We start from the raw sequence: 25,395 nt of genomic DNA, 5'->3' as shown, positions 1-25,395 counted from the left end.
AAGCTCTCCCTGCAACTTCTTCTTTTTGACGCCACCAACACAACTCCAGGCCTTGGGACGCGCGTCTACTCAACCTTAAATGCCGACGACGACGGCGGCCACCGTCGACGGAGCTGCCGGCGCTCGTGTCATTTTCTCGACCTCATTTTTTCCCTTTTCGCGAGCACTTCTTTGTTCTCATGTTCCGCGTACAAGGCTCCTTCGTCGAACCTTCGTAGCCAACCAAAATTTGCCGCCACTGTACCGAACACTGCGATTGGGACACGCGAGCACCATGGAAACTCAACCTTTGACCTTCGCGACCCAGATCGCCTCCGCTGCGCCCTAGGCCTCTCATTCTTCTTCTTGCGCGAGTCACCAAGGTTTGGAATCCACATCACCGAGCCCCACTACAACGCCCCCAACCGTGCCGGAGCTACCATCATTCAGCCCACTCAAAGTCCGACTCACCGATGACAATTTCTTTGTTTCTGATTTGTGCTTGGGTCTGAATGATGAAAGGGTGCATGATAGTGATGATGATGAATGAATGTGATTCTAGTTTTTACGCAGGTGTGAGACGAAGATGATGGTGAGCGAGTAAGCAAGTGAAGACGTGTTCTGCAAAATATAACTGTTTGTGAAGTATGTTTGGGTTATGGTTTAGATATCCTGTAGGTGAAAGGTGTAGGTGATGATAGGGGGAATGTTGCGGGATTGGAATGGGGAATGAGTTAGAGGTTGAAGTGAAGACATGAATGGAGGAGGGGATTTGTAGGTGGGTGCTTTCTTGGGTCTCTGTTTTTTGTTGTCTCTTTTTGCAAGTGGAAGACATGAGTGTGGAGTTTGTAATAGTGGGGGAACTGGTGAATGGATGATAACCGTTAGTGCAAGTGTGTTTTTTTGTTCTAGGGAGGAGAATGGAGTATTGTGTGTTTGTTGTGGTAATCGGTAATGGAGGAAAATGTGAGTTGGAAGGGTGTGACGACATTGAGAGCTTGGTGATGGAAGAGTGTCATGGTGTTTCATTTTCAACCGTTAAAGCAACAACAGTCTCTACATACAAGCATATTTTGAATCATGACCCAATAACAATGAAATATAGCCATCCCCACATGCAACTAATCATACTCACATAAATATTGAAGGTACAATGCTCACTTCTCAGAAGCTCCTGCTGGTGGTGGTCTTGGGTCTGTTCGTTCAAGTATGTTGTCCCCCTTGCCCGAGCTGTTTCCACTCTTTTTTCCTCTTCACCTTGTTCTCTTTTTTTCTCTCATGGAATCTTCTCCTCCCTCCCTTTGTTGCTTGTTATTGTTTGTTATCAATTGTATTTTGAAACGTTAAAATCCTCTCATGCGAGTGAGCTCCTGTGCCATTCTCTTCTTCCTTCTCTCTCTTTATGAGATGCCCCTCTTTTGTCTTTTTTCTTTTATTTATGAGATCCCCTCTGTTTGTTCATGGTAAGGTGGGAAGTGGCAGTTGCTTTCTCCTCTTGGTCAATATCCAGTAGAGCCACTTTTTCCCCTTCAATCAATATATGCCTCTCTGATCAGTCACCATAGCATCCTTTATTCACTGATGCAATTTTCTTTTTTGTGTGATGAGTAGCAGCAGTTCAGCTACTGCACGTTAGCTAATGCATGTTTCAGGGACGTTCCAGGCTACCAAATAAGGAAAGGGCTAGCCTACCGTGTGCAGAAAATTAAATGCTTCACACCCCTTTTTTTTCTTTACGTTTTTTCAAATCTGTTTTTCTTTTCACTCTTTTTTTAATTCGTTTTTTTTAAATAATAAATAATAATAATAAAATGAAATAAAATAAATATGAAGAAAATTGAAAACAAATAAAAAGATAAAATAAGATAAAAAATAAATAAATAAAAGATAAAAGGACATGATAAAATCAAAGTAAAATAAGATAAGAAAGAAAATAATAATAATAATAATAATAAATAAATATGTAAAAATAATAATAATAAAAAAATAATAAAAATATATATATTATAATCCGGACGAAATTGAGTATTGACAGCTGTTCCTCTTTACTTAGATTTTACCGATAATATGAAAATTGACTTTTCGTAATATCATAGTAAAAAATGAGTAAAGATAGAAACATTAATTTCGATCGGATTTTGATAGGGAAAAGGGTGAATAAAAAAAATGAATTAAAGGGATGTGATGACCAATTCTAAGAAGAGGGTCAAGATTTGGAAAGTGAAATGGGCTCAACTAGGTCTTATTCAGAAAGGAAGAAAGAAATCACTGACCATTCTATCAGAGAGGGTCGTGATGCCAAACAAACTTTTAAAATTTATCTTTTTGTTTTTCAATTTTTTTTTGAAATTATGTTGTTTTTTTTTTTAATTTTTTTCTTTGAAAGTATGAATCTTTTTTTTTTAATTTTGCTTCATTTTGAGTTTTTTTTTTTATGTGCTATCATGTTTTGAAACTTTTTTTTTTGAAATTTTATGTGTGGATTCGACCATTCCTAGGGAGAGGGTTTCTATGTAAAGAAATCGATAACCACTACCTTGCAGAGGGTCTCGATGTAATCAAGACATCAATGACCATTGCTTTGCAGAGGGCCTTGATGTAAAGGAATCGATGACCAGTCCCACGGAGAGGGTCTCAATGTGACAAAGAGAATAAATGACCATTCCAAAGGAAAGGGCCTTGATGTAAGAAATCGATGACCATTGCCTTGCAGAGGGTCTCGATGCAACCAAGAAATCAATGGCCATTGCTTTGCAGAGGGCCTTGATGTAAAGGAATCAATAACCAGTCCCATGGAGAGGGTCTCGATGAAACAAAGAGAATCAATGACCATTCCAAAGGAGAGGGCCTTGATGTAAGAAATCGATGACCATTGCCTTGCAGAGGGTCTCGATGCAACCAAGAAATCAATGACCATTGCTTTGCAGAGGGCCTTGATGTAAAGGAATCGATGACGAGTCCCATGGAGAGGGTCTCGATGCAACAAAGAGAATCAATGACCATTCCAAAGGAGAGGGCCTTGATGTAAGAAATCGATAACCATTGCCTTGCAGAGGGTCTCAATGCAACCAAGAAATCAATGACCATTTCTTTACAAAGGGCCTTGATGTAAAGGAATCGATGACGAGTCCCATGGAGAGGGTCTCGATGCAACAAAGAGAATCAATGACCATTCCAAAGGAGAGGGCCTTGGTGTAAGAAATCAATGACCATTTCCTTGTAAAGGGTCTCGATGCAACCAAGAAATCAATGACCATTGCTTTGCAGAGGGCCTTGATGTAAATGAATCCATGACCAGTCTCATGGAGAGGGTCTCGATGCAATGTTGATTTGATCATTCCAAAGGAAAGGGTCTATATCCAGAAGGATTCGATGACCATTACAAAGTAGAGGGTCTTGATCCAACAAACGATTTGGCCAATCCTAAGGAGAAGGCCTAGGAATCGATGACCATTGTCACGGAGAGGGTCTCGATATGACAAATTGGATTTCACCACTCCCAAGGAAAGGGTCATTGTATGAATGTAGAACATCGACTTCACCATTCCCAAGGAGAGGGTCTTAACCTGGACTTGACCATTCCCAAGGAGAAGGTTGTTGTCTGAAAGGAGAACACAAAGACGTGACCATTCCTAAGGAGAGGGTCGTGAGCAAAGGAGGACCTGGGCTTAACCAATCCTAAGGAGAGGGTCGTTGTCCGAAAGGAGAACACAAGAGTTGACCATTCCTAAGGAGAGGGTCACAATGAAAGGAGGATCTGGACTTGACCAATCCCAAGGAGAGGGTCGTTGTCCGAAGGGAGAAACCTGAGGTTTGATTTTGATGTATCGACAAATAACACATGGATGCGTAACATTGGTGAAGGTTGTGCAAAATAATTGTACTGATTGATTTTTCGCCAATTTTTTCTTTTTGAGCGATTTTCTTTTTTAATCGACTTTCATTAATTCTTATGATGTATGATGTATGATGGATGATGTGATATGATGAAACTGTATGATAGTGGTGAAACATGATGGAATTTTTTTTTTGCATTTTTTATTTTCTCTCATTATTTACTTTTTTTATTTATTATTCATTATTTGTTTTGCTAAAAAACAAGACTTAGGAGACTAGGCGAGCTAGGATTTGTGGGCCAGATATCTTGGGCTTTGATGGTCATGCGAGATAGGCTTAACGGGCCAAGTGAGATGGGTTTTGTGGGTCGTTCGGAATTGGGCTTGTTGGACCAATACGGAATTGGGTTTGGTGGGCCAGTACAGAACTGGGCTTGTTGGGCCAATACAGAATTGGGCTTGGTGGGCCAGGCAAAGTTAGGCTTGGTGGGCCAATACAAAACTGTGCTTGGTGGGCCAATACGAAATTGGGCTTGGTGGGCCAGTATGGAACTGGGCTTAGTGGGCCTGTACAGAACTGGGCTTGTTAGACCAATGCAGAATTGGGCTTGGTGGGCCAGTACGGAACTAGGCTTGGTGGGCCAATACGGGACTAGGCTTGTTGGGCCAATACGGAATTGGGCTTGGTGGGCCAGTACAGGACTGGCTTGTTGGGCCAATACGGAATTGGTCTTGGTGGGCCAATACGAGACTGGGCTTGGTTGGCCAATACGGAATTGGGCTTGGTGGTCTAGGCAAAGCTGGGCTTGGTAGGCCAGTACGAAACTGTGCTTGGTGGATATATAGGTCATTTATATGAATGAAAAGGACCATCAATCTTAGGGATGTCAAGAAGAAGAATTTTGTTGCATTGATTCCTTTTGAGAAAACAAATTGATTGAAGAAGTATGATGCAGGAAAATGCTCACTTTTATCATGATGTCGATATTTTTGCTTTTTGAATCTATTGTCAAAACAAGTCATGATGGTAGGACATGCAAATGGTTATCCATGATATGTTTGCTTAATTCAAGAACAAGGAGTCAAAACATTATTGTACAGATCAAGATCCTGAAATGCATGAATACATGATGAAAAACTTGTTATGCTCTGCCCTTCTAAAAAAAAAATTAGAGTCATTTGTCCTCTTTGCAATCATCAAACTCATAATTATTTTTAATGCTTTCAAAATTGAGGAACGTCACAAACTTCAAGCTTTAATGTTTAAGATGATTATACATGTCACAACCGAAATTGCGATGAGACGACGAACTAAAAATAAAAATTTGCAAAAACAGAGTTTGGAGTCGCCACCATAGTTATTATAGGAAACTATGGAAAACCATAAAAAAGAGTAAGGTCTGCGAAAAATCAGATTTTGGGTCCTGGAGTCGGTTACGCGTGGGGAAGGTATTAACACCCCACAACGTCCGTCCTAAGACGGTACCTTGAATTAAATGTGCAAAAGTTATGTGATTTTTTCAAAATATTTAATTTCCCCCAAAAATATTAATAAAAGAATGTACAAAAAACAACAGAACTATTTTTTTGATTTTTTGGCCCGACGAGGATTAATCCTCGCTCCTACGTATCTCCATGTGAATGGACAATCAGGGTTACGTAGTTCTTTTTGAAAAAAATATTTGGAAAATTATTTGATAAATGATTTAATTTGTTCATAATTTTAAAAACCTTTTTATTTAAATTTTAGTATTATTTTAAAATTGGTGTCACGCGACGCGAGCGACCAAATAGACACTTAAAGAAAGGAGAAAAAATATTTTTTATGATTAAAAACAAAAGAATGAAAATTGAAAAAAAAAGTACTAAATCCAAAGATGAAAGAATTGAGAGTGACATACCTTAAAAAATTTTCAATATCTCCTCACCTTTTCTCTTTTCTTTTTTTTTTTTTGCTTCCTTTTCTAATATTTCTGTGTTTATTTTGCCAATAGAGATAAAGACGAGAGGTGTCTATGTGGGTGGTAATGAGAGTAAGAGAGTGTGTAGAGAATGTTTTTTTTCTACCTCCTTCAGTATGTTTTTTTTTTAAAGAGAGGTAAAAAAGGAGGTGTGTATGTGGGAGTGGTGATGGGAGAGAAGTAGAGAAGTGTAGAGAATCTTTTTCTTTTTCGGTTATGATAGAGTGCGTATTTATACTCGCACCTTGCAATATCAATGCAATCTCAGCTTTAATTGTAATGAACAATATAAGAAAGGAATTGGTTATGATAGCAACACATTATGGGAATCAAATCATAGTAAATCAGAGCACAAAATCAATCCCAAATTAGTAATACTGATTCTAACCATTAACAAATCAGAGCACAAAATCAATCTCAATTAGTAATATTGATTATAACCATTTGAAGAAATATTTCTTCTCATTATTAGAATCATATCACTAATTTCTCTTCCAGGAACAGGGGTACAAAGCAGGTTGAGTTGTTGGGCTCATGAGAAGGAGTGCGATAATTAATAACAAATTGGGCATTTCCCTCTTTTTTCCTTTTTTTTCTTTTTTTTTCATCTCTCCTTTTTTCTTTTTTTTCCTAAAATTAAAGTTTGAAAATCTTTGAAGAAAATAATGTTTCACATTTTTTTTTAATTTTTTTTGAAAATAAATTTATTTACCCGGACGAAATTGGGTGTTGACAGCTGCCCCTCTTTATTTAGATTTTACTAGATAATTGAAAATTTCCATTTTTCATATTATCGTAATAAAAGATAAGTAAAGATAAAAACACTAATTTCGTTCGGGTTTCAAAAGAAGACAAATTTGAAGATAGACTTGACCATTCAAAAGGAGATAGTCTGCATCTAAAAGGAACTAGGTGACCATTACCAACTAGAGGGTCCCAATCCGAAAAACCAAATTCTTTTTGTATTTTGACTTTTTGAAAAAAAGATTAGACCAATCTTGAGGAAAGGGTCTATATCTAAAGGATTCAACGACCATTACCATGTAGAGGGTCCCAATCCGAAAAACCAAATTCTTTTTGTATTTTTACTTTTTGAAAAAAAAAAAGATTAGACCAATCTTGAGGAGAGGATCTATATCCAAAAGATTCGGTGACCATTACCATGTAAAGGGCCTCGATTTGAAAATTTTCTTTTTTTTATATTTTTTTGAGAAAAGATTAGACCAATCCCGAGGAGAGGGTCTATATCCAAAAGATTTGGTGACCATTACCTTGTAGAGGGTCACTATTTGACAAACCATATTCTTTTTGTACTTTGACTTTTTGAAAAAGATATTAGACCAATCTCGAGGAGAGGGTCTATATCTGAAGGATTCAATGACCATTACCATGTAGAGGGTCCCGATCCGGAAAAAATTAATGACCATTGCCTCGCAAATGGCCTCGATGTGACATAAGAAATCAATGACCATTGCCTTGCAGAGGGTCTTGATGTAAAGAGATCGATGACCATTGCTCGCAGAGGGCCTCGATGTGACATAAGAAATCAATGACCATTGCCTTGCAAAGGGTCTTAATGTATAAAAAGAGAACCTGAATTTTGCTTTTGAAGTGTCGACAAACATTGCGTGAATGTCTTGAATTTTTTTTAAATGATTTTTAATGATTTTGTGGAGTATGATGGATGATTTGATGATGCATGACATGTTATGGTTTTCTTTTTGAACATATATGATGATGCGTACATGGATGTGTGGATGCATGGGTGGAATTTACTTTTTTCATTTTCTTTTATTTTAATTTGCGAGCAAAGAAAACTAGGCTTACAGGCTAGAAAAAAAAAACTGTGAGGCCAGACAAAACTGGATTTAGGGGCCAATGTGGAAACTGGACTTAGAAACTAGTGTGGGAATTGGACTTGGGGGCCAGTGGAAATTGGGCTTGGGGGCCAGTGTGGAAACTGGGCTTGAGGGCCAGTGTGGAAACTGGACTTGAGGTTAGTGTGAAATCTGGGCTTAGAAACTAATGTGGGAATTGGACTTAGGGGCCAATGGAAATTGGGCTTAGGGTATATTGGTCATTCATATAAATGAAAAAGGACCAAATTGTGTATTTTTTTTTGGAGTCGCCACCATAGTTATTATAGGAAACTATGGGAATTGAATGCTCCACACCCCTTTTCTTTCTTTACTTTTTTTCAAATCTGTTTTTCTTTTCACTCTTTTTTTAATTCGTTTTTTTAAATAATAAAATGAAATAAAATAAATATGAAGAAAATTGAAAACAAAGAAAAAGATAAAATAAGATAAAAATAAATAAATAAAAGATAAAAGGACATAATAAAATCAAAGTAAAATAAGATAAGAATGAAAATAATAATAATAATAATAAATAAATAAATAAGTGAAAATAATAATAATAAAAAAGCAATAAAAATATATATATTATAATCCGGATGAAATTGGATGTTGACAGTACCCAAATGAAATTATGAAGTATTCTTTGTTTAAGACTAGGAATGAAAAGGGATGACTGAGTCATGGCTTTTAATATTGGATGGATTTTAGGTCCTAGGGGGAGTAATCATGCCCAATTAACAATAAAAGATGTCTATCTCATGTTCACCCTTAAGGCTAAAATCCAAACTGATTGGGCTGAGCTTGTTTGTGATACAATTCTGAAAGCCATCGGGCTTCCTATGTATCCACTCCCATATGAGATATTTCTTCCAAAGGTTCTTGAATATTATAATGTTGATCTTACAAATGAAGTGTACATGGATCTAACTTTCTTAAACAAAATTGAAGACAATGGCTTACATCACATGGATATCTTTCTATTGGATAAGGAATGGATGTTCAAGGATAACCTCTTGAGATTGCAGAAGATGTTGATCCCATAAATGTGGATGCTTTGCAGGCTCAACCAATGTCTGGAGTTAAACCTAGAACTGATTTTGAGAGGTGCGTGTTGAAGCACTTAAGTCTTCTTACCATAAATCATCAAACTTACATGGCCAAATTTGACAAGTTGGATAAGCAAATGGCAAGATTGATGAAGAAAAATCAAAATGGTAAAGAAAATGAGTCTAATTTTGACAATATTTAATAAGCTAATATTGTTGACTTTGATGATGTGGTAGAAGATGAAGAAAATGAAGATGCATCTCATGAAGGTTATGATGAGGATGATAATGTTGTGGAAGAGGATGACATGTCTGATGACCTAAACTGATTTGCTTTTATGATTGCTTATGAGAACTTTTGGTATGTACTGCTTAAAATCTTGTCGAATTATCTTTGTTGTTTATGTCTGTATACCTTTGGCATGAAATTTTAGTTTGTTCATTATGTTGCCTATGCTTAAGACCTTTTAACTCTCATTATATCTCATGCTTACCTTATGCTACTACATTATAATTCTCTATGAACATATTTTGTTTCCCTCATTTGCTAATGTCCAAAGGGGGGAAAAGGTCGTAGGTATTATATTGTCATGCTCATTGTAGGTTGGTTTTGGCCATCATTAAAATAAAGGGAGACTATTACTCTTGGCACTCAAATAGGTTGAAGATTCAAGAGCACATTGTATTTTGATTATGTCCAAGCAAACAAAGGTACAATATTGTATGATCACATTAGGCTAGAAGTTGTGTCTAGAAAAGTTGTAAAAAGCAAAGTTAAAAAGCTCTTGAAATCAATATAATCACAATTGATCTATTAAGCACTATAATGGCACAAAATGAGTGTATTTTCAAAATGTACCCACTAAACCAACAAAATAATCAATTAAGTGCATAATATAATGGAATAATATAGTGATAGAGAAAATAATTTCATTTTGTATATATTAATCGATAAATATAATAATATAATCGATTAATCTACTATTGGGAATCAAAAATGAATATATGTAATCGATTACATCACTAATGCAATCAATTAATTCATTCAAAAAAAGCTTTCCACTTTAAAAACTACCTTTTCATTTCAAAACAAACACTACGTGTGTGTGTTCATTTTGTATTAATCGATAAATATAATAATATAATTGATTAATCTACTATTGGGAATCAGAAACGAATATATGTAATCGATTACATCACTAATGCAATTGGTTAATTCTTTCAACCACTTTAAAAACTACCTTTCCATTTCAAAACAAACATTATGTGTGTGTGTATAATATCTATAATATCTACACAAAACAGGTGTATTCCATCTAACTTCTCTATGTATAATCTTGTTTCTTTTATGTTCATATCACCAAGTAGGTGATAGGATTAGTCAATTATGTGCAACATTGTCTTATTTGTAAAATCTTGAAGTGTATTCAAGTGTTCTTGTGTATCTTGAGTGTAGGTATTACATAGGAGAATCTTGTAATATAACTCTTGACGTCTTAGTGAAATTCTAGGTAAGGTTGCGAGAAATTGGATGTAGATTCTTAAAGAATTGAACCGATATAAAATTTGATGTGTTTTGTTTCTTCTTTCATCATCTTGGCATATCTTGTTTTGTGTAAATGCTCTAATCTTTAAGCATTCTACAAACACTTCATAATTCGTCAAAATTGTTTCTGAAAATGGTTTTAAGACAACCATCTCACCCCCTCTTGTTTGTGAAATATTTGCTGCAAGTGTATTAACACAAGTGAGGTAAAAGATATTCACTGGACATAAAAGGGTTTACAACGATTATCTCTTTTCAAGCTTATATATAGACTCTTTTAGAAAAGGATAAGAACTAGAGTGGTCATTGTGCAAGTGCTAAAACACTGTTGAAACCTTTTATGCCCCACAACTTTGTAAGAACATTGTTTGTGTTCATTAAGGGTGATCATTATTGGAGTAAATGAGTCCCTTAAGATAATAGAGTTTTGATGATAACAAAACATTGACTCTACTAGACTAGGAAGTCTATAGTTTGGTGTGAAAAAACATTAGACGGGTAAACGTTTGTAGGTGTGTGTGTGTATGTATATATATATATATATATATATATATATATATATATAGAGAGAGAGAGAGAGAGAGAGAGAGAGATAGAGAGAGAGGGAGGGAGAGAGAGAGAAAGATAGAATTGGTGTGCCTAATGTATGTGTTTCGCAGATAAAAAACATATTCCATAAATGTGTTTTCATATGTTTAATTATGGCTATTAAGTTTTATAAGTATTGATATAAGTTGTAAGTCTTGCATATGCAATAGACCAAGCCATTAGATGAGTCTAAGAAATTGACGAGTTAGAGTAGACAAGTACAACCAAAGAAGATCACTAGGTGAGTGCATTAGATGAAGTCATTAGATGACCTAAGGCATTAAGCGGCCTAAGGCACTAGACGACTTAAGGCATTAGATGAACCAAGACAACTCAAGCCATTAGACGATCAAGGCATTAGACAACTCAAACAATATAGTAAAATTCAGCAGACTTGTGCATTGACCAAACAAGTAAAAGAAATAAGCATCAGTTTCCTACACATATTAGATGAGTCAGAATATGCTATGTTAATTGGCTAAGTGTTTTATTTTCTCTAATCTCTGATTGAGAATTTGAATTAAGATATAAATATGATAATTTAAAATGGATAATTAACTAAATGAGCCACAATGTTCATAGAATTATCTTCTGATAATTATACATTAAAGGAATAATTTTTTCAAAAATAAATGCTCAAGTCATATGAACTTTTGGAAATAATCCATTTGACATAAGATTGAACTACTGATTGATTAAAAAGTATTATTGCTCTAATGATTAAATTGTAGAATTAGATTGGACAGAGTTTCCTAAACAATATAAATGTGAACGTTGAAGAAAGAGAAAACTTCAAACCAAACTCACGCTTAATCAAAAAAGGAAAGATATCACAAAGAGCATCAACAAGTAACAATTGAAGTCTTGAAGAATCAAATTAAAGAATTGATCAAGTCATTCCTTATCAAGAGAAATCATGAAGATTATGATGAAGCAACGACTATCAATGCTACAACTATATAAAGGATGCAAAGTTGTACGTGAAAACCACAATGAAGAATTTCTAAAATAGGAAAGTGTGAAAGCTGTAAAGTTTTTATATCAATAGTGTATATTGAGACATTGGGTTGAACACATATTTGTAAATCCTTAACAAAGTGAAATTGTAACCTCCAGGGGCGGAAGTATTAAGGGACAGGGGGAGCCACGGCTCCCCCAACCGTTTTTGTTTTCACTTTTTTTTCTATATATTTAAAAAATAATATTTAAAAATTATTACTCTATTTATATGAATTATTTTTATTTTATTTTATTTTCTATGTATTTAAAAAAATATATTTATATATTACTACTTTATTTATATATTATTACTTTATTTATATATTATTACTTTATTTATATATTATTACCTTATTTATATTAATTTAGTTTGAAAATTCTGTTTTAAAATTTAAAAATCACGTTTTGTTCTCTATTGTAATTTCTTATACTTTTCTATTTGGTTTCTCTCTTCCGTGCCTCCATCTCTTTCTCCCCTTTTATTTCCATCTTAATTTTCACCATCAATTCCTTATTATTTTCAAAATCAAATTGCACTACGGCAAAATTGAAAAGTTAAGGAACATTTTGGACCGAACAATTTCTTCTTTTGAGTAAGTTCATCTTTTCCTTTTTATTTTTTAAGCAATATGTTTCCCTCTTGTATGTGGCTTTTCTACACTCTAGGCATATATCTATCTGTTAGAGATCATAAAATCATGCTTTAATTGTTGATCAAACTCTTCTTTGTGTAGATAGAGCTATTTTAAGCTTTGAAGTTGTGTAAGGGAAGAACAAGATTAGGAATCTACTCTAAGGTAAGGGAAGCTAATCATTTAGAAATTATTAGTTTTCTTAAAATATTGAGTCTTGCTTTTAAGATTTAATTTTGGGTATTCATAATTTTATCTTTTTGTAAATAGGTGAGAGGTGAAAAATTTATATTAGAAAAATTATGATAAAGAGTAAAAGAATGGATTCTTTTTTCAAGAGGAAGGCTTGTGATGAAGATGAAAAAAATGCATCTACGTCATCTAAAATTGAGAAACTTCATGAGAATCCAAATATTGAAGAAAATGAAAAACAACTCTCTAAGGTTCCTAAAGTTACACTTAATGAATTTGAAAATACTTTAGAATGTGATCCGGGAAAGCTCTTCAAATTTGGCAATACCCACCAAATCAAATTGATGAAGTATGAAGGGCTTATCTAAAATGGGGTCCATATCAAATGCGTCTAGAAAATTATCCATTTTCTGGTAAAGATGATCATCCAAGAAGATTTCAGTACACATGGTTTAGCTTATTTCCTTCATGGTTAGAGTATTCGTCATTAAAAGATGTTGCATATTGCTTACCGTGCTATCTTTTTAGTAAAAAACCAAGCGGACGACCTGGCTCAGATGTTTTCATTGTTACAGGTAATTGAGTTTATTTTCATTGAATTCTAATTGGCAATAAGTTTATTGTTATCAACATGTTTTAACTTTTTGAATGTTATTTTATAGGTTTTAAAAATTGGAGGAAAGTTAATAATGGAAAAATTTGTGCTTTCCTTAAACACATTGGGAAGGATCCTTGTTCACCACACAATATTGTAGTGTCTGCTTGTCAAGACTTGTTAAATCAAAATTGTCACATTAGGAATGTTTTGGAAGTGCAAAGCTCAGAACAAATTAATCGGTTAAGTCTCAAGACTTCAATCGACACGGTTCGTTTTTTATCACTTCAAGCTTGTGCTTTTAGAGGTCATGGTGAAAGTACTGAATCGAGGAACCAAGGTAATTTTCTTGAGATGATGAAACTCATAGCATCATACAATGATGAAGTTGCAAAAGTTGTGTTGGAAAATGCTCCATTCAATTCCAAATATACTTCATCCAAAATTCAAAAGGAGTTATTGAATATTCTTTCTAGTAAAGTGAAAAATCATATTCGTGAGGAAATTGGGGATTCCAAGTTTTGTATAGTTGTCGATGAAGCTCGTGATGAATCAAAAAAAGAGCAAATGTCTTTTGTTTTGAGATTTGTTGATAAAAATGGTTTTATTCAAGAGCGATTTTTTGATATTGTGCATGTTAAAGACACTGCAGCAATAACTTTGAAGAATGAATTGTGTGTTGTACTATCTCGACATAATCTTAATGTTTCTAATATCCGTGGTCAAGGGTATGATGGTGCTAGCAATATGAGAGGAGAATGGAATGGATTACAAGCATTATTTTTGAATGGTTGTCCTTATGCATATTATGTTCACTGTTTTGCTCATCGGTTACAACTTGCCTTGGTTGCTGCATCAAGAGAAGTTATTCTAATTCACCAATTCTTTTCAAAATTGACTTTCATTGTCAATATTGTTTGCTCTTCTAGTAAATGTCATGATGAGTTACAGGCTGCCAAGTTAGATGAAATTGCATATTTGTTAGAAATTGATGAGCTTGAAAAGGGTAAAGGGGCAAATCAAATTGGTACTTTAAAACGAGCTGGGGATACCCGTTGGAGCTCCCATTTCTCTTCTATTTGTAGCTTGATCAATATGTATGATGCAACTTGTTTAGTTCTAGAAAAAATTACTCTTGATGGATCTACTTATTCACAACGTGGTGATGCTAATAATGCTTACAAAAGCTTGACCTCATTTGAGTTTATACTGATCTTGTATTTGGTGAGAGAAATTATGGGGATAACAGATGTTCTTTGTCAAGCATTACAACAACAATCTCAGGATATAGTTAATGTTATGCGTCTAGTTTGTTCTACAAGAGAACTTATTCAAAACTTGAGAGAAAATGGTTCGGATAAGTTATTAAAAAATGTGACTTCTTTTTGTGAAAAACATGATATTGAGGTGCCTAATTTTGGGGCTTCTTATGTAGCAAGGCAAGGACGCTCTCGTCACCAAAAGGATCATATTACAGTGGAGCATTATTTCAAAGTTGAAATATTCTTTGTTACCATTGATAAGCAATTACAAGAGTTAAATAGTAGATTTAATGACCAAGCAATGGAGTTATTAATTCTAAGCTCTGCTTTGAATCCTAAGGATGCTTATAAAGCTTTTAATATTGATAAAATTTGCACTCTTGTGGAAAAATATTATTCCATGGATTTCAATGAGCAAGAGAAGATTAATTTGAATTTTCAACTTCAACATTTCATTATTGATGCTCGTCAAGATTCAAATTTGAAGAATTTATCAACAATGCAAGAGTTATGTACATGTTTTGCAACAACAAAAAAGTCTGAAAGATCTTCGTCTTATCATGACTCTTCCAGTTTCTACAGCTACAACTGAAAGATCTTTTTCTGCAATGAAAATAATCAAGAACAAGTTGAGAAATAAGATGGAGGCTGAATTTTTAGCAAGCACTATGATAATCTATATTGAAAGGGATATTGCAACTAACTTCAGCTCTAATTCAATTATTGAAGATTTTAAGTCATTGAAAGAGTGTAAAGGAGCACTCTGAATAAAGGTAACTTTTGTTTTATATTATTGTTGATGATAAACTTTATGTTACTCTTTCATATATATTATTATTATATTGTTTAGATTCTATTGTCATGAATGCTTATTTTGAATAAAAAAAATGATGTTAAAAAATTATTTTTTTTTAATTAAAAGAAATTATTATTTTTTAATTAAAAAAAAATTATATATAACAAATATAATTTGGCACCCCTACCATTTTTGGTCAAGTTATATATTGTACTCTGAGCTATATTGTACTCTCATGTTATATATGAGACTAATTCTTGTAAATATTCATTGTACTCTCATGTAGTCTCATCGTAGCTACTAAGTTGAAAGTGCTTTAATGAAGAAATACAAAGGATGCTGCTACAAAAGCCTTTCACGTGGGCATTGATTTTTAGAGTGAAGTGGGGGCTGCTTTTAGCCAGCTAACTTTGCTACCTTTGCAACAGGTCAGAAATTAAAGGAGGACATGGCAGAAGGAAGAGATTAACTGTTCCAACCTGTGGCAGCTACTAGAAGACTTTTTACTTAGGTTAAAGGTCAAAATTAGAGTAGTTAGTCTAGATAGTTAGTTTTAGTTTATTAGTTAGGAGTTTAGTGACCTGTAATAGGTTGTGGAAGTTCTGTAAATAGTTATATTCTGTAAGGCTACGACAAGCCAGGATGATCATTCATTCATACACTACACATTCCATTCCAATCCAGAAACATCACACACACAGAACACAATTCTCTCTCACTTTTCTGCATTTTCCTTCTCACCTTTGGAGTGTTCTTGGAGCCATTGATCGCACAGTAGGCTTAGCATTAAGAATTCTTCCTTCTTTGTGTACTTTCATCCATTTCCACCGAACATAATCGTTGTAAGTATGTGTACATTAAATCAAATTGCATTCTCTATTCACTTTCACCGATTGTTCTTCTTATTTTTCTTTTTTCTCTACTAAACCAAGTTTATGATGAAGGATTGATATAGTGAACTTGGTTGATTCACTATATTACTAAATTCAGTTTGGAAACACATTGAATTTCAGAGGATGCACAATCATCTAACTTCTATCAAAGGTTTTTTTATTAGAATCAACAAGATTCAAGCAATTGGATCCTAATTCACGAAATTCGATTTAACTGATCCATTCATGCACTCTTCCGTTCATTCTCATTTTTTATTTTTGTTTTCACATGTTATAAAGTTTTTTGTTTCTTGATTCTAATGTGTTTGTGATGATATGCGTTGCTTGTTTTACATGTTTCCATGTTAATTTCGTGGTCAATTTAGATTAGGAAGTCGAATTCATGTTTAGGTAGTTAAGTTCGTTAATTAGGGTTCTAGATTTTTGAATTTGGGGTTTTACTCAATTGTTTTGATCTGTTTCAGTTTCTATAGCAAATTGAGGTCAATTCAAATTGCATTGCATCATCATTTCATCCAATCATTTACTATATCTTATAATTTTCGAATTTGTCCTACACTTTCACCATGAACACCAATATGCATTGTCCTAATTTTCTGGTTCTTAGGTAAAATAGATAAAATCCAGTTCCAGTAGTTTGAGTCAAGTTTGAATAGCGTAATTGTGTTAGTTTGAGCATAAAGATTAGGTTAACATGCATTGTGAAAGTCTCCATTTTAGTGCATTTAGAATCACGAGTCTTGGAGTAACATTGTTCATAAGTTCAATTAGTTTTCTGATTAGGTTCATTTTAAATTGATTTTAGTTTCTTTAGTTTTATATAGTTAGATTTCCTCCGTTTTCGACATTCACACTCTCAACATCTTCAAAAGCAATTTTGTCGTTCCTAGGATTAATCTTTGGTTTTCAAGCTATACTATATATAAGACGTGGGGAAATCAATGTTGATTAAACTTTTAGAGACAAAAGAGTTTATCAAATGGCGTGGTTGTTGGGGAAATGGCAAAAAAAAAAAAAAATAGCGATTTTTGAGTTAGTAAGTTTGTGCAAGAATGTTAAGGAATTTCATAGATGAAGATTTTTTTTACTGTTGTTATGAATAATTAATGTGAGCTAACAATTCTATTTTGAGATTAAAAGAGTGCATGACAAGTTTGAGTTCAAGTCCATTATTCAGAGTTGATCCTGAGGTTAATAGAACTTTGAAATTGTTGAAGAAGGCTAAGCTAAATCAGATATATCCTGAGTTCACTGCATCCATGGAAGAAACAAAAATTTCATTGTATGCTCAACCATGAAACAAACTAACATTCCTGAAGAAATGGTGCAAATGAAAGCATTTCCTTTCTCTCTATGTGATGCAGTTAAAACCTGGTTGTTCTCTCAACCAAAACCGATAGCAAGATGGGAAGAAATGAAGGGAAAATTTCTGCAGAAGGTTTTTCCAACATCTAAGGCAACATCAATTAGGAAGGAAACTAGCGGAATTAGTATCACAAGGAGAAAACCTCTTAGAGTATTGGGAACGATTTAATGAGTTGTGTGCAACCTGTCCCCATGAGCAAATTAGTGAGCAGCTCTTGATAGAATATTTGCTTGATATTTCTAGTGGAGGGGTGTTTATGGATGAAACACCAATTGCAAGGCGTTATTTGATTTCCAGCATAGCTTAAAATGGCCAATAGTTCAGCATTAGGGGAAGTGCTAACAAGGGAGTTCATGAGGTTGTAGTAAATGTTGTTCAAAGACAGAACCTTCTGACAGAAAATAACCTGAAAGTAGGCAATAAAATTCTGGAATTAATTACAATGATGAGGTAGATGGCCTTAAATCAGCAGGTTGATGGTGTGATCAAACATTATGGATTATGTGTTACAAGTGACCATTGTACAGATCAATGCTCACAACTGCAAGATGTAGCCAGTTTTGATGCACAACTGGTGGCTGGAGTTTTCTAGAACCAGTAAGGGAATCAGTGTGAGCATTAGTTTGACATATTAGAATTGATTAATTGTTGTAGGATATTGAAAATATATAGTTCTGTTTTGCATGATTTAATAATGTATAGAGTAGCATATAGGATACCCAATCAAATAAAACAATTAAATGTAGTCTATTTGTTTATAGTTCAATTTTTTTAATATACGGTTACTACTAATTCGAGTCTTTAGTGTTTTCTTGTTTTGCAAGAGAAGTATATAATGTTTTAGATTACTCAAAATTTTCTCAACGTTAGAGCAAGAAGAAGTAGATATGGCTAGAGAAGGTCACAAATAACGTAATGTGGGAGAATATTCCACATTTGTAGGACCATTTAATTTCAACAGTATAGCTAGACCTATCGTCATTGCAGACAACATGGAAATAAAGCCTGCTCTTATTCATCTGATGCACAATAACCAATTCCATGTGTTATCTCATGATAACCCAAACACTCACTTGACCACATTTTTGGAAATTTGCAACACAGTCAAGATTCACCAAGTACCTGATGAAGCTATTTGTTTAAGTTTGGTTTCTTTTTTATTAGTAGGTAACACAAAGGTGTGGTTGTATTATTTCCTTAAGAATAGCTTGACTGTTTGGGATGACGTTGTTACAAAGTTTCTTCACAAATTTTTCCCTCAATTAAAGGTTAATAAAGAGAAACAAGAGATCTTTTCCTTCTACCAAGATTATGATGAAACATTAAGTCAAGCATGGTACATATTCAAAGGATTGCTTAGAAAGACTCCTATCCATGGATTTGATGAATCAATATCTTCTTAGGAGGACTGAGAGCACAAAAAAATTCTATGTTAGATACCTAAGCTGGAGGCATGATCAAGTCAAAGACACTTGAGGCCGCGAAGACATTAATAGAGAATATGCCATCCAATGAATTTGAAGTGCAAAATGAGAGAATTCAAGTGCAGAAAAGGGATGTATTGGAGCTGCAAACTCAAGATGTGTTATTGGCTCGAAACAAGCAGAAAATGTGTTTTTTATATAGGCTTATATGATTAAGGTGCTTAAAATGTTCTAAATAGACAAGATACGTCCATTATGCACTCCAATAGTTGTGCGGTCGTTAGATGTTGATAAGGGCTCTTCTTAAACCTGAAGAAAATGATGAAGATCTTCTTGGTCCAGAAGTACCATATCTTAGTGTTATAAGAACACTAATGTATCTTGCTAATTATACTTGATGTGATATTGCATTTGCTGTAAATTTGTTAACCAAGATATAGTTCTTCACCTACAAGAAGATAATGGATTGGAGTAAAAAATATACTCTATTACCTTAAAGGTACTACAAATATGAAATTATTTTATCCAAATGATTCAAAATTGGATCTAATGGATTATGCAGACACATGTTATTTATTATATTCTCACAATGTCACAATGGTTGATCACAAACAAGATATTTGTTCACATGTTGTAGCATAATGATTTCATGATAGTATATGAAACAAACCATAACAGCAACATCATCTAATCATACAATTATGATGAGAAAAGTTGTGAATATGTTTGGTTAAGGACTATAATTCAACATGTGTAAGAAACTTGTGGCTATCCCCGACAAAGATGGAATCAACAACCATATATGAAGACAATAGTGTATTGAAAGGATGATATAGATATCCAAAAGATTCAATCATGTGAAAATTTGGCAGGTCTATTTACAAAGTCTTTGCCAAGGAGAACTTTTGAGCAATTGGTTCAAAAGATTGGACTTCGTTATCTTAATGATGTAAGTTTACATGAGGGGGAGAAATAGAAGATGTAAAGAACAATATTATATAGAATGATGTACTATTTTTCCTTCACTAGGTTTTTATCCCAAAGGGTTTTTCTTAGTAAAGTTTTAACAGACACATTCTTTTATCAATGGACACCTAAGGGGGAGTGTTATGAATTAATGGTCATCCATTGATTTGATACAATTACTCATATAATTGATATGATTGATACTATTACTCTTAATGTAATATTTTGTATTAACTATTTGATTTATATCCTTTCTGGGTTATCATGTTGTATGTATAAATAGGACTCTTCCTATCAGTAATAAGACACATAAGTTGCTTCATATTCTCTCATTCTCTATTCTTCCTTTTATTCTTCTATTTGTTATTAGCTTTATTTTATAACAATATATAATAAAAAAACATATACGAATAATGAAAATGTTACCAATAGAAATGTTACCTACGGAAATCATAAGACATGGATATGGAATTAACCAAGCGAAGAGACACTATATTTTGGTTGCTAAACAATCGATGCATTGTTGTAGTAGTTACATTTAATTTTTCTTATAAATAGACTACGTACCATTATTTGTAAATATCAACTTTATTATTTTAGTATACATAAATAAAATCATTCTTTTAATGTTTCATCCCAGTGAGGTTTACATTTACATTTTTGTTGACACGACATCAATTAGAGCCGTCAAAATGGGTTATAACCCACGAGTCAACCCGGCTCATCACGGGTTTGGATCGGATCGAGTTGAAAAAAAATTACAAATTTCAGTACGAGTTAAAAATGAACTCGACTCACTAAAAACCCGGTTCATTCGGATTGAACCCGTGATGAGCCGAATTGGTGGCTCACCAACCCACCAGTAAATTTTAAATATTGAATTAATATATATACATATAATATATAATATATAATATATATACATATAATATATATATATATATATATATATATATATTATATTATATATTTATATATATATATATAGATATAAATATATAATATAATATATATATATATATGTATGCATTATTTATATATATATATATATATATATATATATATATATATTATATGTATATATATTATATATATTATATACGTATATATTCTATATTATATATATATATATATATATATTATATTATATATAACATATATATATATATATTATATATCTATATTATATATATAATATGTATATTATATATATATATATATATATATTTACTTATTTATTTATTGTAGATGGAATAAAGAAGATGCTTCAATAGATGAAAATATTGTGAATTTATCCATTCAAGATTCTAATACTATAGTTTGATAAGTGATAATAGTGATTTGATGTTAGATAGTAATTTATATATTTGTGATTTTGGTTTATATTTGTAGTTTAATATAATTTGGGATTTTATTTGGATTGTATTGAAGTTTATTTAGATTTTAATTGGAATTATAATTTAGTTTCTTTGAGATTGAAGACAAAATATTGTGTTTTTTTTAATTAAGTGAGTCAGTGAGCTAACCTGTTTAACCCGCCAACCCGTGGTGGGTCGGGTCAGGTTCTAATTTTGTTGGCTCGCTAATAAGTGAGCCGGGTTGGGTTTACCTACTAAGTGGCCAACCCGTCGCGAGCCGAGCCGGGTTGGGTTAAATGACCCGTTTTAACAGCTCTAACATTAATACCAGTGTTAACAACAGAGTACAAATTAAAAAAAAATTAAAAAATTATGAAAATAAAAAATTAGGAAAAAAATAAAATATTAATAAAAGTAATAATATAAAAATAATAATAAATTATTATAATAATATTGCCATTGATCCATAATTTTAATATTTAAAATAAGAAGAATACAATATACGGAAAGAAATTGTTTGCATTAAATTAATAAAAAATAATGAATATTTTTCATTAACTGTTTTCCTTAAATAATGAACATTTTTTGTTAACTGTTTTCCTTAAATAATAAGAAATAATTAATATTTTTCATTAGGTGTAATTAAATTTTAACTTCATGATTTGGATGTTTTGAATTATTTTTTATTAAATGAAAATGCATATTTAGAATTTAAAATTTAAAATTTTTTAATTAAGTATGTGTAGTTTAATTTTTTTTCATTAGTGTGATGTGTTTTCTTGTTTAAACTATTTGTTTATTTATCTTCGCATATTAAAAATATGAGGTCGCATTATTAATATAAATTAATAATACAGCTAAAAAATACAAGTGACTTTGTTTTAATATTTTATATATATATATATATATATATATATATATATATATATATATATTATACATTTAGTCATAATTTTTAATTTTTATATTTAATTAAGTAAAAAAAATACCATAGATAAAGTAATACAAGAAGATATCATTTATTTTATATGATATAGTAATATTAAACATTTTTAAAGTGAAAAAGTGAAAGATTCAATTCTCACAAAGTTAACATTAAATAGAATTATTAATACAATGGAATGAAAAATTGAAAATCAATGTTGGGATGAATTGGGCTATGTGTGGTGTGGTGTTTAAATAGGGTGTTTAAATAGTGGTGGTTAGTAATCCATTAATTTTTTGCTTTGAGAGGTAGAGAAGAAAAGAAGAGAAGATGATGAATGTGAAGATTAATAACATAGTTTTGTTGGGAATGATTTGTATTGGTTTAGTTATGTGTTCAAGTAGGGACTTTGAGAGCAAAGGGAAAAGCGATGGAGATGAGGGGTTGCTTTGCTTCATTGACTTGAGGCATTGTGAATAGGGATGGCAACGGGGCGGGGCGGGTACGGGTATCATGATCCCATCCCCATCCCCATAATAAAAATTCATCCCCATCCCCATCCCCAAACCCAACGGGTATACAACTTTTGACCCATCCCCATCCCCACCGGGTAACGGGTATTTTCTTATACCCATACCCATACCCATTTTTTTATTGTTCCATATATCAATTAAATATTTTTTATAAAAAAAATTTAAAAATCACACCAACGGAATCATGATACTATCAAAATATTCAATATTAAAATAACATACTCTTTTTGATTTTCATGATGTCAAATATTAAGAAAAATATTATAATAGTATAAATCTCAAATTAAAGTATCAAATAACAACTAAATAAAATTCAAATAATTATATAAAAGCTAAAAAATTACACATTACTAAAATTTTATAATAACCAAAATATTTATTAATTTTACAAATGATCAGTGGTTTCATTTGCATTCGATCCACCTACACATAGAAAAAAAATGAAAAATTAGATATGATATAATAATTGAAATTGAAAATTTTAATTACTAGAATATAATGTACCTTCTTCATCAGATTCATTATCATAAAGGAGTAAAGATAATTAAATGTGTGACCCAAATTTGAGAATATCCATTTGAACATAACATAACGGAAAAAAAAATGTATAATTAAGATTATGATAAAAGGAAAAGTACCTTGAAGATCTGCTTAAACCTTAAAGAACAAGCCAAACAATTAAAAGAGAGTAAAAAAGTGTATAACCAAAGTAACAAAAAGAAGAGCTACAAAATAAGAGTCAAACATTTTCATGAAAATAAATAAATAAATAAAGATAATCAAATGTGTAACCTAAAAATTATTTCATAGAATGAAATTGAGGAACACCTATTTGAACATAACCATGTACAGAGAGTAAAAATTATGTAATAAGAAGAAGAAAAATTACCTTCAAAATTTAGATCTTGAAAAACAAACCAGACAATTGAGAGAGTAAACAAAGTGTATAACAAAAAACAAAGAGAATGAGAAATATGTTATATATATATATATATATATATTATATTATATTATATATTATATATTATATTACTATGTATATATATATTATATGTGTGGATATCTTATGTTTATATATATATAATTATTTATATATATTATATTATATTATATATTATATTATTATTATTATGTATATATATTATATGTGTGGATATCTTATGTTTATATATATATATATATATATATATATATATATATATATTTATAGATATATATTTATTTTAAGTATATATTATATTATATTATATAATAATATAAATATAATAATATATATTATATTATTATGTATATATATTATATGTATATGCGTAGATATTTTATGCTTATATATATATATATATATATATATATATATATATATATATATATATATATATATATATATATATATATATATATTTCTTTTAAATTTTTATAAATTTGTAATGTTATAAATTTGTTTATAAAAGATCTCACTAGTTAAATGATTAATTTGTTTTATACGTATATATTATATATATTATATTATATTATTATGTATATATATTATATGTATATTATATTATATTATATTATATTATATTATATTATATTATATTACATGTATATGTGTAAATATATATATATATATATATATATATATATATATAAGTATATTTTATTTATATGTATATATACTATATTATATTATATTATATTATATTTTATGTGTAAATATATTATTTATTTATATATATTTTTTAGATTATTTAATAAATTATAAATAGTTTAGTAATTTAAGCGGGGACGGGTATTTGGGCGGGTATATATATATCCCCATCCCCATCCCCAGTTGAAAATTTCGGGTATTACCCATACCCATACCCATACCCAGTCAAAGCGGGGATTCCCCGTCAAAACGGGGACGGGTTCGGGTGATACCCACGGGCACGGGTTTATTTTCCATCTCTAATTGTGAAGAAAACCGTCTTTGTTGTAAGGCCCTTTTATTTCAGCCTCAATATTTAAGGGCTGCCCCAAAATCTAATGGGTCTAAGGGCTGGCCCATAAGGTGTCCAAGGACCCTAAGGCAGCCAAACCCCTCTCACTTCTGCCATTCTTGCAAAAATAGTACCTTACTCTCTACTTTTTCCCGCCAACAAAAGCTCTGCTATGGTTTGGATCTCCTCCATCTTCAAGTTAGCTCAACTCCGTCCTACGTCACGTAAGTCTGTCTCCAACCCGTATCCGCTTCCCTCTAGCTATATTTTCGTGTTTTCAGTTAAAGTTTACCGTAGAGAGCTTGTCCAAAATATGTTCCTCTATTTTTCCAGCTTCTTAGTTCGTTCCTAGAGTTGTTGTGCTCACTGCTTAGCGTCAAAGTATTTTTCTAACTATTTACAGGTAAGGGAAGCTAGGGTTTCGTGCTTTAATATGTAATATTCCTTGATTTAAGTTTTGTTTAGTGCTCTTGGTGATTGTGTAATGTTTAAAATGATATGAACATATACTATGCGTTATTTTGGGTGAATTTTTATGCTGGCCTGTGTGAACAGTGGAGGAGATATGATAATCTCGCCCAAGCGAGTGGGTTTCGCCTGAGCGAGAGTATTAGAAAACCCTCCCAGGTGTTGCGCGAGCTATCGCTCAGGCGACGAGCTTTAGTCTTGAGCGAGAAG

At 32.1% G+C, this 25,395-nt stretch overlaps 1 pseudogene; it reads left to right on the top strand.

The window, feature by feature from the left end:
- The first annotated feature begins 12,748 nt into the window (after window positions 1-12,748).
- Window positions 12,749-15,262, top strand: LOC114187842 (uncharacterized; annotated as a pseudogene).
- The last annotated feature ends 10,133 nt before the right edge of the window (window positions 15,263-25,395 follow it).

The sequence above is a fragment of the Vigna unguiculata genome, chromosome 1, assembly GCF_037176805.1.
Source record: "Vigna unguiculata cultivar grain cowpea cultivar isolate G323 ecotype 2 chromosome 1, ASM3717680v1, whole genome shotgun sequence".
NCBI lineage: Eukaryota > Viridiplantae > Streptophyta > Magnoliopsida > Fabales > Fabaceae > Vigna > Vigna unguiculata.
The sequence above is the reverse complement of the archived record's forward strand: the minus strand, read 5'-3'. Positions and strand labels throughout refer to the sequence as shown.